We start from the raw sequence: 17,183 nt of genomic DNA on the forward strand, positions 1-17,183 counted from the left end.
TACTTCATAAACACTATAAAACATGATTTTATATGATAATTTTGATGAATATTATTATTTATATTTAGAACTGCTTATAAAACACACAATTCTCAAGTTTATCTCTTGAAACCTGGACCACTATATTAAGAAAATGATTCTAATTTTTTATTATTAACTTGCATACATTTCATTTAAGCAGATACTTCATAAACACTATAAAACATGATTTTATATGATAATTTTGACGAATATTAAATATTTATGTTTTTAACTGCTTATAAAACCCACAATTCTCAAGTTAATCTCTTGAAACCTACACCACTATACTAAGAAAATGATTCTTATTATTTATTATTAACTTGCATACATTTCATTTAAGCAGATACTTCATAAACACTATAAACATGATTTTATATGATAATTTTGACGAATATAAAATATTTATGTTTTTAACTGCTTATAAAATACTGAATTCTCAAGTTATTCTTTAACAATTATACATTATTAACTTACTACATTTTTTCAGATGGACATGTTTGTCAGATCACTTAAGGCATGCAGAAACATGAATTCACATTTCTACCACTTACGAAGGTATCAACATCCTATGCTGAAAATGGACTAGAAGATACTGCTAATAATATTGGGTTTATGTAATGTGCGTGTAATGGTTATTGAATATAATTGACAGTAAATTAATGGCAGTGAAACAATTGAGATTTGTTAATAATCTGAAATAAATATTAGTAAACACCTTTGACTTGTAATTTTCATTCTTAAGAGTTACCATTAGTAACTTGCATACATTTCGTTTAAGCTGATACTTCAATAACACTATAAAACATGCTTTTTTACGATGACAATTTTGACGAATATTAAAAATTCATTTTTTTAACTGTTTATAAAACAAACAATTTCTCGAGTTAATCTCTTGAAACCTAGACCACTATATTAAGAAAATGATTCTAATTATTTATTATTAACTTGCATACATTTCATTTAAGCAGATACTTCATAAACACTATAAAACATGATTTTATATGATAATTATGACGAATATTAAATATTTATATTTAGAACTGCTTATAAAACACACAATTCTCAAGTTAATCTCTTGAAACCTATACCACTATATTAAGAAAATGATTCTAATTTTTTATTATTAACTTGCATACATTTCATTTAAGCAGATACTTCATAAACACTATAAACATGATTTTATATGATAATTTTGACGAATATTAAATATTTATGTTTTTAACTGCTTATAAAACCCACAATTCTCAAGTTAATCTCTTGAAACTTTGACGACTATATTAAGAAAATGATTCTAATTTATTATTATTAACTTGCATACATTTCATTTAAGCAGATACTTCATAAACACTATAAAACATGATTTTATATGATAATTTTGATGAATATTAAATATTTATAATTAGAACTGCTTATAAAACACACAATTCTCAAGTAAATCTCTTGAAACCTATACCACTATATTAAGAAAATGATTCTAATTATTTATTATTAACTTGCATACATTTCATTTAAGCAGATACTTCATAAACACTATAAAACATGATTTTATATGATAATTTTGATGAATATTATTATTTATATTTAGAACTGCTTATAAAACACACAATTCTCAAGTTTATCTCTTGAAACCTGGACCACTATATTAAGAAAATGATTCTAATTTTTTATTATTAACTTGCATACATTTCATTTAAGCAGATACTTCATAAACACTATAAAACATTATTTTATATGATAATTTTGACGAATATTAAATATTTATGTTTTTAACTGCTTATAAAACCCACAATTCTCAAGTTAATCTCTTGAAACCTACACCACTATACTAAGAAAATGATTCTAATTATTTATTATTAACTTGCATACATTTCATTTAAGCAGATACTTTATATACTCTATAATACATTATTTTATATGATAATCTTTACCAATATTAAAAATTCAAATTATTATCTGCTTATAAAACACTCAATTCTTAAGTTAGTGTCATGAAATCCAGACAATTATATTAAGTAAATGATTCTTATTTACTATTATTAACTTCTATAGATATTATGTTAGCTGATTCTTCATAAACACTATAAAACATGTTTTTATATGATAAGTTTGAGAAATATTATGAATTCCTATTTTAATCTGCTTATAAAACAGTCAATTATTAAATGTATACACCAACAGAGGGCGTGAGCGTCGCCGTAGTAGGGACGACATCCGTCGGCCGAACCGCCTCAGAAAGAAACTAAATAGTTGTGTGGCGTTCACCGTACTGCTGTGTGTCGTAACGGGTCGTTGTTTTTACTTAGCTTTTGAGTCTACTCGTTATTTATTAATTAAGATTTTTGATATTATAAACGAATTGTTCATATTTTATGCCCGAAGTTAACACAAGTAAGTTTCTTGACCCTTGACTACTAGATCAAGAAAATGATTCTAATTTATAATTTTTAACTTTCACTTTTTTCATTTTACCTGATATTTTTACTTCATAAAAACTATAAAATATGATTTTATAAGTCAATTCTGACCAATAATACAACTTAACATTTTTTCGTATTGAAAAGGAGCGATTTTCAGTTGTTGTACAAATGTATTCTTTAGTTACACTCATAATACATTTGAATTTCTTCTACAAAACATTCTGGTATATTTGTACTATCTTTTATGGCTTATCATAATTATTATTTATTATCATCTGTTATACATGTTTTGCAGTTTTACATTCGTATTTGTATTTAAGTTTCAATTGTAAATTCCTTTCATGTATTTTGTATAAAAATGAAGTTTGTCCGTTAGTTTATGTTTTGATAGTTTCCACTTCTGAATTACTCAGTGTTGTCCACGTACTAGTTGTCATATAAAAATTGTCGTTCTCCTTATGGTATCTAGTAGTGACATTTTATCATCCAACCATTATACATATTTAACTTACTATTTTTTTTTAGATGGCAGTACACCAGATATACTCAGGACATATTGAGACATGAATTACCATTTCAACCACATGGGAAAGTTTCAACATCCTACGTTGAAAATGGACTAGACGATCCTGATAATAATAATAGTTTTATGCAAAGTACGAGTAATGGATATTGAATATAATTGATATTAAATTAATAGTAGTGTAAAAAAAAATCAGTGTCATGAAACCCTGACCATTAGATTGTAAGCAAATGATTCTAATTTTCCATAATTGACATTCAAATATTACATTTAAGCTGAAACTTCATAAACACAATAAAAAATGATTTAATATTCTGAATGTTGACATGATTTTACATGGTAATTTAAACAAATATTACAAAGTCATACTTTGAACTGCTTGTAAAACACTGTATTCTCAAGTTATTCTCCAACCACTATACATATTTAACTGAGTAAATTCTTTCAGATTGCGGTACAGCAGATCATTCAAGACATGCTGAGACATGAATTACCATTTCTACCACATAAGAAAGTTACAACATCCTATGTTGAAAATGGACTAGAAGATACTGATAATAATATTGGATTTATGCGATGTACGTGTAATGGTAATTAAATGTAACTGATAGCAACATAATTGCAGTATAACAAAAACTTAGTGTCATGAAATCCAGACCATTAGATTAAGTAAATGATTCTTATTTACCATTACTAACTTTCATATATATCATGTAAGCTGATACTTCATAAATACTATAAAACATGTTTTTATATGATTATTTTGACTCGTATTTTAAATTTATATTTTTAACTGCTTATAAAACCTACAATTATCAAGTTAATATCTTGAAACCTGGACCACTATATTAAGAAAATGATTCTAATTTACCATTGTTAATTTGCATACATTTCATTTAAGCTGTTACTTCATAGACACTATAAAACATGTTTTGTATATGATTATTTTGACTCGTATTTTAAATTTATATTTTTAACTGCTTATAAAACCCACAATTCTCAAGTTAATCTCTTGAAACCTACACCACTATACTAAGAAAATGATTCTAATTATTTATTATTAACTTGCATACATTTCATTTAAGCAGATACTTTATATACTCTATAATACATTATTTTATATGATAATCTTTACCAATATTAAAAATTCAAATTATTATCTGCTTATAAAACACTCAATTCTTAAGTTAGTGTCATGAAATCCAGACAATTATATTAAGTAAATGATTCTTATTTACTATTATTAACTTCTATAGATATTATGTTAGCTGATTCTTCATAAACACTATAAAACATGTTTTTATATGATAAGTTTGAGAAATATTATGAATTCCTATTTTAATCTGCTTATAAAACAGTCAATTATTAAATGTATACACCAACAGAGGGCGTGAGCGTCGCCGTAGTAGGGACGACATCCGTCGGCCGAACCGCCTCAGAAAGAAACTAGATAGTTGTGTGGCGTTCACCGTACTGCTGTGTGTCGTAACGGGTCGTTGTTTTTACTTAGCTTTTGAGTCTACTCGTTATTTATTAATTAAGATTTTTGATATTATAAACGAATTGTTCATATTTTATGCCCGAAGTTAACACAAGTAAGTTTCTTGACCCTTGACTACTAGATCAAGAAAATGATTCTAATTTATAATTTTTAACTTTCACTTTTTTCATTTTACCTGATATTTTTACTTCATAAAAACTATAAAATATGATTTTATAAGTCAATTCTGACCAATAATACAACTTAACATTTTTTCGTATTGAAAAGGAGCGATTTTCAGTTGTTGTACAAATGTATTCTTTAGTTACACTCATAATACATTTGAATTTCTTCTACAAAACATTCTGGTATATTTGTACTATCTTTTATGGCTTATCATAATTATTATTTATTATCATCTGTTATACATGTTTTGCAGTTTTACATTCGTATTTGTATTTAAGTTTCAATTGTAAATTCCTTTCATGTATTTTGTATAAAAATGAAGTTTGTCCGTTAGTTTATGTTTTGATAGTTTCCACTTCTGAATTACTCAGTGTTGTCCACGTACTAGTTGTCATATAAAAATTGTCGTTCTCCTTATGGTATCTAGTAGTGACATTTTATCATCCAACCATTATACATATTTAACTTACTATTTTTTTTTAGATGGCAGTACACCAGATATACTCAGGACATATTGAGACATGAATTACCATTTCTACCACATGGGAAAGTTTCAACATCCTACGTTGAAAATGGATTAGACGATCCTGATAATAATAATAGTTTTATGCAAAGTACGAGTAATGGATATTGAATATAATTGATATTAAATTAATAGTAGTGTAAAAAAAAATCAGTGTCATGAAACCCTGACCATTAGATTGTAAGCAAATGATTCTAATTTTCCATAATTGACATTCAAATATTACATTTAAGCTGAAACTTCATAAACACAATAAAAAATGATTTAATATTCTGAATTTTGACATGATTTTACATGGTAATTTAAACAAATATTACAAAGTCATACTTTGAACTGCTTGTAAAACACTGTATTCTCAAGTTATTCTCCAACCACTATACATATTTAACTGAGTAAATTCTTTCAGATTGCGGTACAGCAGATCATTCAAGACATGCTGAGACATGAATTACCATTTCTACCACATAAGAAAGTTACAACATCCTATGTTGAAAATGGACTAGAAGATACTGATAATAATATTGGATTTATGCGATGTACGTGTAATGGTAATTAAATGTAACTGATAGCAACATAATTGCAGTATAACAAAAACTTAGTGTCATGAAATCCAGACCATTAGATTAAGTAAATGATTCTTATTTACCATTACTAACTTTCATATATATCATGTAAGCTGATACTTCATAAATACTATAAAACATGTTTTTATATGATTATTTTGACTCGTATTTTAAATTTATATTTTTAACTGCTTATAAAACATACAATTCTTAAGTTAATCTCTTGAATCCTGGACGACTATATTAAGAAAATTACTCTAATTTACCATTATTAACTTGCATACATTTCATTTAAGCAGATACTTTATATACTCTATAATACATGATTTTATATGATAATTTTGACGAATATTAAATATTTATGTTTTTAACTGCTTATAAAACCCACAATTATCAAGTTAATATCTTGAAACCTGGACCACTATATTAAGAAAATGATTCTAATTTACCATTGTTAATTTGCATACATTTCATTTAAGCTGTTACTTCATAGACACTATAAAACATGTTTTGTATATGATTATTTTGACTCGTATTTTATATTCATATTTTTAACTGCTTATAAAATACTGAATTCTCAAGTTATTCTTTAACAATTATACATTATTAACTTACTACATTTTTTCAGATGGACATGTTTGTCAGATCACTTAAGGCATGCAGAAATATGAATTCACATTTCTACCACTTACGAAGGTATCAACATCCTATGCTGAAAATGGACTAGAAGATACTGCTAATAATATTGGGTTTATGTAATGTGCGTGTAATGGTTATTGAATATAATTGACAGTAAATTAATGGCAGTGAAACAATTGAGATTTGTTAATAATCTGAAATAAATATTAGTAAACACCTTTGACTTGTAATTTTCATTCTTAAGAGTTACCATTAGTAACTTGCATACATTTCGTTTAAGCTGATACTTCAATAACACTATAAAACATGCTTTTTTACGATGACAATTTTGACGAATATTAAAAATTCATTTTTTTAACTGTTTATAAAACACACAATTTCTCGAGTTAATCTCTTGAAACCTGGACCACTATATTAAGAAAATGAGTCTAATTTTTTATTATTAACTTGCATACATTTCATTTAAGCAGATACTTCATAAACACTATAAACATGATTTTATATGATAATTTTGACGAATATTAAATATTTATGTTTTTAACTGCTTATAAAACCCACAATTCTCAAGTTAATCTCTTGAAACCTGGACGACTATATTAAGAAAATGATTCTAATTTATTATTATTAACTTGCATACATTTCATTTAAGCAGATACTTCATAAACACTATAATTATGATTTTATATGATAATTTTGATGAATATTAAATATTTATAATTAGAACTGCTTATAAAACACACAATTCTCAAGTAAATCTCTTGAAACCTATACCACTATATTAAAAAAATGATTCTAATTTTTTATTATTAACTTGCATACATTTCATTTAAGCAGATACTTCATAAACACTATAAAACATGATTTTATATGATAATTTTGATGAATATTAAATATTTATAATTAGAACTGCTTATAAAACCCACAATTCTCAAGTTAATCTCTTGAAACCTACACCACTATATTAAGAAAATGATTCTAATTTATTATTATTAACTTGCATACATTTCATTTAAGCAGATACTTCATAAACACTATAAAACATGATTTTATATGATAATTTTGACGAATATTAAATATTTATGTTTTTAACTGCTTATAAAACCCACAATTCTCAAGTTAATCTCTTGAAACCTACACCACTATATTAAGAAAATGATTCTAATTATTTATTATTAACTTGCATACATTTCATTTAAGCAGATACTTTATATACTCTATAATACATTATTTTATATGATAATCTTTACCAATATTAAAAATTCAAATTATTATCTGCTTATAAAACACTCAATTCTTAAGTTAGTGTCATGAAATCCAGATCATTATATTAAGTAAATGATTCTTATTTACTATTATTAACTTCTATAGATATTATGTTAGCTGATTCTTCATAAACACTATAAAACATGTTTTTATATGATAAGTTTGAGAAATATTATGAATTCCTATTTTAATCTGCTTATAAAACAGTCAATTATTAAATGTATACACCAACAGAGGGCGTGAGCGTCGCCGTAGTAGGGACGACATCCGTCGGCCGAACCGCCTCAGAAAGAAACTAAATAGTTGTGTGGCGTTCACCGTACTGCTGTGTGTCGTAACGGGTCGTTGTTTTTACTTAGCTTTTGAGTCTACTCGTTATTTATTAATTAAGATTTTTGATATTATAAACGAATTGTTCATATTTTATGCCCGAAGTTAACACAAGTAAGTTTCTTGACCCTTGACTACTAGATCAAGAAAATGATTCTAATTTATAATTTTTAACTTTCACTTTTTTCATTTTACCTGATATTTTTACTTCATAAAAACTATAAAATATGATTTTATAAGTCAATTCTGACCAATAATACAACTTAACATTTTTTCGTATTGAAAAGGAGCGATTTTCAGTTGTTGTACAAAATGTATTCTTTAGTTACACTCATAATACATTTGAATTTCTTCTACAAAACATTCTGGTATATTTGTACTATCTTTTATGGCTTATCATAATTATTATTTATTATCATCTGTTATACATGTTTTGCAGTTTTACATTCGTATTTGTATTTAAGTTTCAATTGTAAATTCCTTTCATGTATTTTGTATAAAAATGAAGTTTGTCCGTTAGTTTATGTTTTGATAGTTTCCACTTCTGAATTACTCAGTGTTGTCCACGTACTAGTTGTCATATAAAAATTGTCGTTCTCCTTATGGTATCTAGTAGTGACATTTTATCATCCAACCATTATACATATTTAACTTACTATTTTTTTTTAGATGGCAGTACACCAGATATACTCAGGACATATTGAGACATGAATTACCATTTCTACCACATGGGAAAGTTTCAACATCCTACGTTGAAAATGGACTAGACGATCCTGATAATAATAATAGTTTTATGCAAAGTACGAGTAATGGATATTGAATATAATTGATATTAAATTAATAGTAGTGTAAAAAAAAATCAGTGTCATGAAACCCTGACCATTAGATTGTAAGCAAATGATTCTAATTTTCCATAATTGACATTCAAATATTACATTTAAGCTGAAACTTCATAAACACAATAAAAAATGATTTAATATTCTGAATTTTGACAAGATTTTACATGGTAATTTAAACAAATATTACAAAGTCATACTTTGAACTGCTTGTAAAACACTGTATTCTCAAGTTATTCTCCAACCACTATACATATTTAACTGAGTAAATTCTTTCAGATTGCGGTACAGCAGATCATTCAAGACATGCTGAGACATGAATTACCATTTCTACCACATAAGAAAGTTACAACATCCTATGTTGAAAATGGACTAGAAGATACTGATAATAATATTGGATTTATGCGATGTACGTGTAATGGTAATTAAATGTAACTGATAGCAACATAATTGCAGTATAACAAAAACTTAGTGTCATGAAATCCAGACCATTAGATTAAGTAAATGATTCTTATTTACCATTACTAACTTTCATATATATCATGTAAGCTGATACTTCATAAATACTATAAAACATGTTTTTATATGATTATTTTGACTCGTATTTTAAATTTATATTTTTAACTGCTTATAAAACATACAATTCTTAAGTTAATCTCTTGAATCCTGGACGACTATATTAAGAAAATTACTCTAATTTACCATTATTAACTTGCATACATTTCATTTAAGCAGATACTTTATATACTCTATAATACATGATTTTATATGATAATTTTGACGAATATTAAATATTTATGTTTTTAACTGCTTATAAAACCCACAATTATCAAGTTAATATCTTGAAACCTGGACCACTATATTAAGAAAATGATTCTAATTTACCATTGTTAATTTGCATACATTTCATTTAAGCTGTTACTTCATAGACACTATAAAACATGTTTTGTATATGATTATTTTGACTCGTATTTTATATTCATATTTTTAACTGCTTATAAAATACTGAATTCTCAAGTTATTCTTTAACAATTATACATTATTAACTTACTACATTTTTTCAGATGGACATGTTTGTCAGATCACTTAAGGCATGCAGAAACATGAATTCACATTTCTACCACTTACGAAGGTATCAACATCCTATGCTGAAAATGGACTAGAAGATACTGCTAATAATATTGGGTTTATGTAATGTGCGTGTAATGGTTATTGAATATAATTGACAGTAAATTAATGGCAGTGAAACAATTGAGATTTGTTAATAATCTGAAATAAATATTAGTAAACACCTTTGACTTGTAATTTTCATTCTTAAGAGTTACCATTAGTAACTTGCATACATTTCGTTTAAGCTGATACTTCAATAACACTATAAAACATGCTTTTTTACGATGACAATTTTGACGAATATTAAAAATTCATTTTTTTAACTGTTTATAAAACACACAATTTCTCGAGTTAATCTCTTGAAACCTGGACCACTATATTAAGAAAATGAGTCTAATTTTTTATTATTAACTTGCATACATTTCATTTAAGCAGATACTTCATAAACACTATAAACATGATTTTATATGATAATTTTGACGAATATTAAATATTTATGTTTTTAACTGCTTATAAAACCCACAATTCTCAAGTTAATCTCTTGAAACCTGGACGACTATATTAAGAAAATGATTCTAATTTATTATTATTAACTTGCATACATTTCATTTAAGCAGATACTTCATAAACACTATAATTATGATTTTATATGATAATTTTGATGAATATTAAATATTTATAATTAGAACTGCTTATAAAACACACAATTCTCAAGTAAATCTCTTGAAACCTATACCACTATATTAAAAAAATGATTCTAATTTTTTATTATTAACTTGCATACATTTCATTTAAGCAGATACTTCATAAACACTATAAAACATGATTTTATATGATAATTTTGATGAATATTAAATATTTATAATTAGAACTGCTTATAAAACCCACAATTCTCAAGTTAATCTCTTGAAACCTACACCACTATATTAAGAAAATGATTCTAATTTATTATTATTAACTTGCATACATTTCATTTAAGCAGATACTTCATAAACACTATAAAACATGATTTTATATGATAATTTTGACGAATATTAAATATTTATGTTTTTAACTGCTTATAAAACCCACAATTCTCAAGTTAATCTCTTGAAACCTACACCACTATATTAAGAAAATGATTCTAATTATTTATTATTAACTTGCATACATTTCATTTAAGCAGATACTTTATATACTCTATAATACATTATTTTATATGATAATCTTTACCAATATTAAAAATTCAAATTATTATCTGCTTATAAAACACTCAATTCTTAAGTTAGTGTCATGAAATCCAGATCATTATATTAAGTAAATGATTCTTATTTACTATTATTAACTTCTATAGATATTATGTTAGCTGATTCTTCATAAACACTATAAAACATGTTTTTATATGATAAGTTTGAGAAATATTATGAATTCCTATTTTAATCTGCTTATAAAACAGTCAATTATTAAATGTATACACCAACAGAGGGCGTGAGCGTCGCCGTAGTAGGGACGACATCCGTCGGCCGAACCGCCTCAGAAAGAAACTAAATAGTTGTGTGGCGTTCACCGTACTGCTGTGTGTCGTAACGGGTCGTTGTTTTTACTTAGCTTTTGAGTCTACTCGTTATTTATTAATTAAGATTTTTGATATTATAAACGAATTGTTCATATTTTATGCCCGAAGTTAACACAAGTAAGTTTCTTGACCCTTGACTACTAGATCAAGAAAATGATTCTAATTTATAATTTTTAACTTTCACTTTTTTCATTTTACCTGATATTTTTACTTCATAAAAACTATAAAATATGATTTTATAAGTCAATTCTGACCAATAATACAACTTAACATTTTTTCGTATTGAAAAGGAGCGATTTTCAGTTGTTGTACAAAATGTATTCTTTAGTTACACTCATAATACATTTGAATTTCTTCTACAAAACATTCTGGTATATTTGTACTATCTTTTATGGCTTATCATAATTATTATTTATTATCATCTGTTATACATGTTTTGCAGTTTTACATTCGTATTTGTATTTAAGTTTCAATTGTAAATTCCTTTCATGTATTTTGTATAAAAATGAAGTTTGTCCGTTAGTTTATGTTTTGATAGTTTCCACTTCTGAATTACTCAGTGTTGTCCACGTACTAGTTGTCATATAAAAATTGTCGTTCTCCTTATGGTATCTAGTAGTGACATTTTATCATCCAACCATTATACATATTTAACTTACTATTTTTTTTTAGATGGCAGTACACCAGATATACTCAGGACATATTGAGACATGAATTACCATTTCTACCACATGGGAAAGTTTCAACATCCTACGTTGAAAATGGACTAGACGATCCTGATAATAATAATAGTTTTATGCAAAGTACGAGTAATGGATATTGAATATAATTGATATTAAATTAATAGTAGTGTAAAAAAAAATCAGTGTCATGAAACCCTGACCATTAGATTGTAAGCAAATGATTCTAATTTTCCATAATTGACATTCAAATATTACATTTAAGCTGAAACTTCATAAACACAATAAAAAATGATTTAATATTCTGAATTTTGACAAGATTTTACATGGTAATTTAAACAAATATTACAAAGTCATACTTTGAACTGCTTGTAAAACACTGTATTCTCAAGTTATTCTCCAACCACTATACATATTTAACTGAGTAAATTCTTTCAGATTGCGGTACAGCAGATCATTCAAGACATGCTGAGACATGAATTACCATTTCTACCACATAAGAAAGTTACAACATCCTATGTTGAAAATGGACTAGAAGATACTGATAATAATATTGGATTTATGCGATGTACGTGTAATGGTAATTAAATGTAACTGATAGCAACATAATTGCAGTATAACAAAAACTTAGTGTCATGAAATCCAGACCATTAGATTAAGTAAATGATTCTTATTTACCATTACTAACTTTCATATATATCATGTAAGCTGATACTTCATAAATACTATAAAACATGTTTTTATATGATTATTTTGACTCGTATTTTAAATTTATATTTTTAACTGCTTATAAAACATACAATTCTTAAGTTAATCTCTTGAATCCTGGACGACTATATTAAGAAAATTACTCTAATTTACCATTATTAACTTGCATACATTTCATTTAAGCAGATACTTTATATACTCTATAATACATGATTTTATATGATAATTTTGACGAATATTAAATATTTATGTTTTTAACTGCTTATAAAACCCACAATTATCAAGTTAATATCTTGAAACCTGGACCACTATATTAAGAAAATGATTCTAATTTACCATTGTTAATTTGCATACATTTCATTTAAGCTGTTACTTCATAGACACTATAAAACATGTTTTGTATATGATTATTTTGACTCGTATTTTATATTCATATTTTTAACTGCTTATAAAATACTGAATTCTCAAGTTATTCTTTAACAATTATACATTATTAACTTACTACATTTTTTCAGATGGACATGTTTGTCAGATCACTTAAGGCATGCAGAAACATGAATTCACATTTCTACCACTTACGAAGGTATCAACATCCTATGCTGAAAATGGACTAGAAGATACTGCTAATAATATTGGGTTTATGTAATGTGCGTGTAATGGTTATTGAATATAATTGACAGTAAATTAATGGCAGTGAAACAATTGAGATTTGTTAATAATCTGAAATAAATATTAGTAAACACCTTTGACTTGTAATTTTCATTCTTAAGAGTTACCATTAGTAACTTGCATACATTTCGTTTAAGCTGATACTTCAATAACACTATAAAACATGCTTTTTTACGATGACAATTTTGACGAATATTAAAAATTCATTTTTTTAACTGTTTATAAAACACACAATTTCTTGAGTTAATCTCTTGAAACCTGGACCACTATATTAAGAAAATGAGTCTAATTTTTTATTATTAACTTGCATACATTTCATTTAAGCAGATACTTCATAAACACTATAAACATGATTTTATATGATAATTTTGACGAATATTAAATATTTATGTTTTTAACTGCTTATAAAACCCACAATTCTCAAGTTAATCTCTTGAAACCTGGACGACTATATTAAGAAAATGATTCTAATTTATTATTATTAACTTGCATACATTTCATTTAAGCAGATACTTCATAAACACTATAATTATGATTTTATATGATAATTTTGATGAATATTAAATATTTATAATTAGAACTGCTTATAAAACACACAATTCTCAAGTAAATCTCTTGAAACCTATACCACTATATTAAAAAAATGATTCTAATTTTTTATTATTAACTTGCATACATTTCATTTAAGCAGATACTTCATAAACACTATAAAACATGATTTTATATGATAATTTTGATGAATATTAAATATTTATAATTAGAACTGCTTATAAAACCCACAATTCTCAAGTTAATCTCTTGAAACCTACACCACTATATTAAGAAAATGATTCTAATTTATTATTATTAACTTGCATACATTTCATTTAAGCAGATACTTCATAAACACTATAAAACATGATTTTATATGATAATTTTGACGAATATTAAATATTTATGTTTTTAACTGCTTATAAAACCCACAATTCTCAAGTTAATCTCTTGAAACCTACACCACTATATTAAGAAAATGATTCTAATTATTTATTATTAACTTGCATACATTTCATTTAAGCAGATACTTTATATACTCTATAATACATTATTTTATATGATAATCTTTACCAATATTAAAAATTCAAATTATTATCTGCTTATAAAACACTCAATTCTTAAGTTAGTGTCATGAAATCCAGACCATTATATTAAGTAAATGATTCTTATTTACTATTATTAACTTCTATAGATATTATGTTAGCTGATTCTTCATAAACACTATAAAACATGTTTTTATATGATAAGTTTGAGAAATATTATGAATTCCTATTTTAATCTGCTTATAAAACAGTCAATTATTAAATGTATACACCAACAGAGGGCGTGAGCGTCGCCGTAGTAGGGACGACATCCGTCGGCCGAACCGCCTCAGAAAGAAACTAGATAGTTGTGTGGCGTTCACCGTACTACTGTGTGTCGTAACGGGTCGTTGTTTTTACTTAGCTTTTGAGTCTACTCGTTATTTATTAATTAAGATTTTTGATATTATAAACGAATTGTTCATATTTTATGCCCGAAGTTAACACAAGTAAGTTTCTTGACCCTTGACTACTAGATCAAGAAAATGATTCTAATTTATAATTTTTAACTTTCACTTTTTTCATTTTACCTGATATTTTTACTTCATAAAAACTATAAAATATGATTTTATAAGTCAATTCTGACCAATAATACAACTTAACATTTTTTCGTATTGAAAAGGAGCGATTTTCAGTTGTTGTACAAATGTATTCTTTAGTTACACTCATAATACATTTGAATTTCTTCTACAAAACATTCTGGTATATTTGTACTATCTTTTATGGCTTATCATAATTATTATTTATTATCATCTGTTATACATGTTTTGCAGTTTTACATTCGTATTTGTATTTAAGTTTCAATTGTAAATTCCTTTCATGTATTTTGTATAAAAATGAAGTTTGTCCGTTAGTTTATGTTTTGATAGTTTCCACTTCTGAATTACTCAGTGTTGTCCACGTACTAGTTGTCATATAAAAATTGTCGTTCTCCTTATGGTATCTAGTAGTGACATTTTATCATCCAACCATTATACATATTTAACTTACTATTTTTTTTTAGATGGCAGTACACCAGATATACTCAGGACATATTGAGACATGAATTACCATTTCTACCACATGGGAAAGTTTCAACATCCTACGTTGAAAATGGACTAGACGATCCTGATAATAATAATAGTTTTATGCAAAGTACGAGTAATGGATATTGAATATAATTGATATTAAATTAATAGTAGTGTAAAAAAAAATCAGTGTCATGAAACCCTGACCATTAGATTGTAAGCAAATGATTCTAATTTTCCATAATTGACATTCAAATATTACATTTAAGCTGAAACTTCATAAACACAATAAAAAATGATTTAATATTCTGAATTTTGACATGATTTTACATGGTAATTTAAACAAATATTACAAAGTCATACTTTGAACTGCTTGTAAAACACTGTATTCTCAAGTTATTCTCCAACCACTATACATATTTAACTGAGTAAATTCTTTCAGATTGCGGTACAGCAGATCATTCAAGACATGCTGAGACATGAATTACCATTTCTACCACATAAGAAAGTTACAACATCCTATGTTGAAAATGGACTAGAAGATACTGATAATAATATTGGATTTATGCGATGTACGTGTAATGGTAATTAAATGTAACTGATAGCAACATAATTGCAGTATAACAAAAACTTAGTGTCATGAAATCCAGACCATTAGATTAAGTAAATGATTCTTATTTACCATTACTAACTTTCATATATATCATGTAAGCTGATACTTCATAAATACTATAAAACATGTTTTTATATGATTATTTTGACTCGTATTTTAAATTTATATTTTTAACTGCTTATAAAACATACAATTCTTAAGTTAATCTCTTGAATCCTGGACGACTATATTAAGAAAATTACTCTAATTTACCATTATTAACTTGCATACATTTCATTTAAGCAGATACTTTATATACTCTATAATACATGATTTTATATGATAATTTTGACGAATATTAAATATTTATGTTTTTAACTGCTTATAAAACCCACAATTATCAAGTTAATATCTTGAAACCTGGACCACTATATTAAGAAAATGATTCTAATTTACCATTGTTAATTTGCATACATTTCATTTAAGCTGTTACTTCATAGACACTATAAAACATGTTTTGTATATGATTATTTTGACTCGTATTTTATATTCATATTTTTAACTGCTTATAAAATACTGAATTCTCAAGTTATTCTTTAACAATTATACATTATTAACTTACTACATTTTTTCAGATGGACATGTTTGTCAGATCACTTACGGCATGCAGAAACATGAATTCACATTTCTACCACTTACGAAGGTATCATCATCCTATGCTGAAAATGGACTAGAAGATACTGCTAATAATATTGGGTTTATGTAATGTGCGTGTAATGGTTATTGAATATAATTGACAGTAAATTAATGGCAGTGAAACAATTGAGATTTGTTAATAATCTGAAATAAATATTAGTAAATACCTTTGACTTGTAATTTTCATTCTTAAGAGTTACCATTAGTAACTTGCATACATTTCGTTTAAGCTGATACTTCAATAACACTATAAAACATGCTTTTTTACGA

General features: G+C 25.9%; 2 long non-coding RNA genes across 2 annotated transcripts; both read left to right on the top strand.

Moving 5' to 3' along the window:
- The first annotated feature begins 9,066 nt into the window (after positions 1 to 9,066).
- LOC132926810 (uncharacterized) lies at positions 9,067 to 10,023 on the top strand. Its single transcript, XR_009661534.1, has 2 exons — positions 9,067 to 9,190; positions 9,846 to 10,023. It is a non-coding gene; the product is annotated as an uncharacterized LOC132926810 (long non-coding RNA).
- Positions 10,024 to 12,570: 2,547 nt separating this feature from the next.
- Positions 12,571 to 13,527, top strand: LOC132926811 (uncharacterized). Its single transcript, XR_009661535.1, has 2 exons — positions 12,571 to 12,694; positions 13,350 to 13,527. It is a non-coding gene; the product is annotated as an uncharacterized LOC132926811 (long non-coding RNA).
- The last annotated feature ends 3,656 nt before the right edge of the window (positions 13,528 to 17,183 follow it).

This window comes from Rhopalosiphum padi, chromosome 3 (genome assembly GCF_020882245.1).
Source record: "Rhopalosiphum padi isolate XX-2018 chromosome 3, ASM2088224v1, whole genome shotgun sequence".
Lineage (NCBI taxonomy): Eukaryota > Metazoa > Arthropoda > Insecta > Hemiptera > Aphididae > Rhopalosiphum > Rhopalosiphum padi.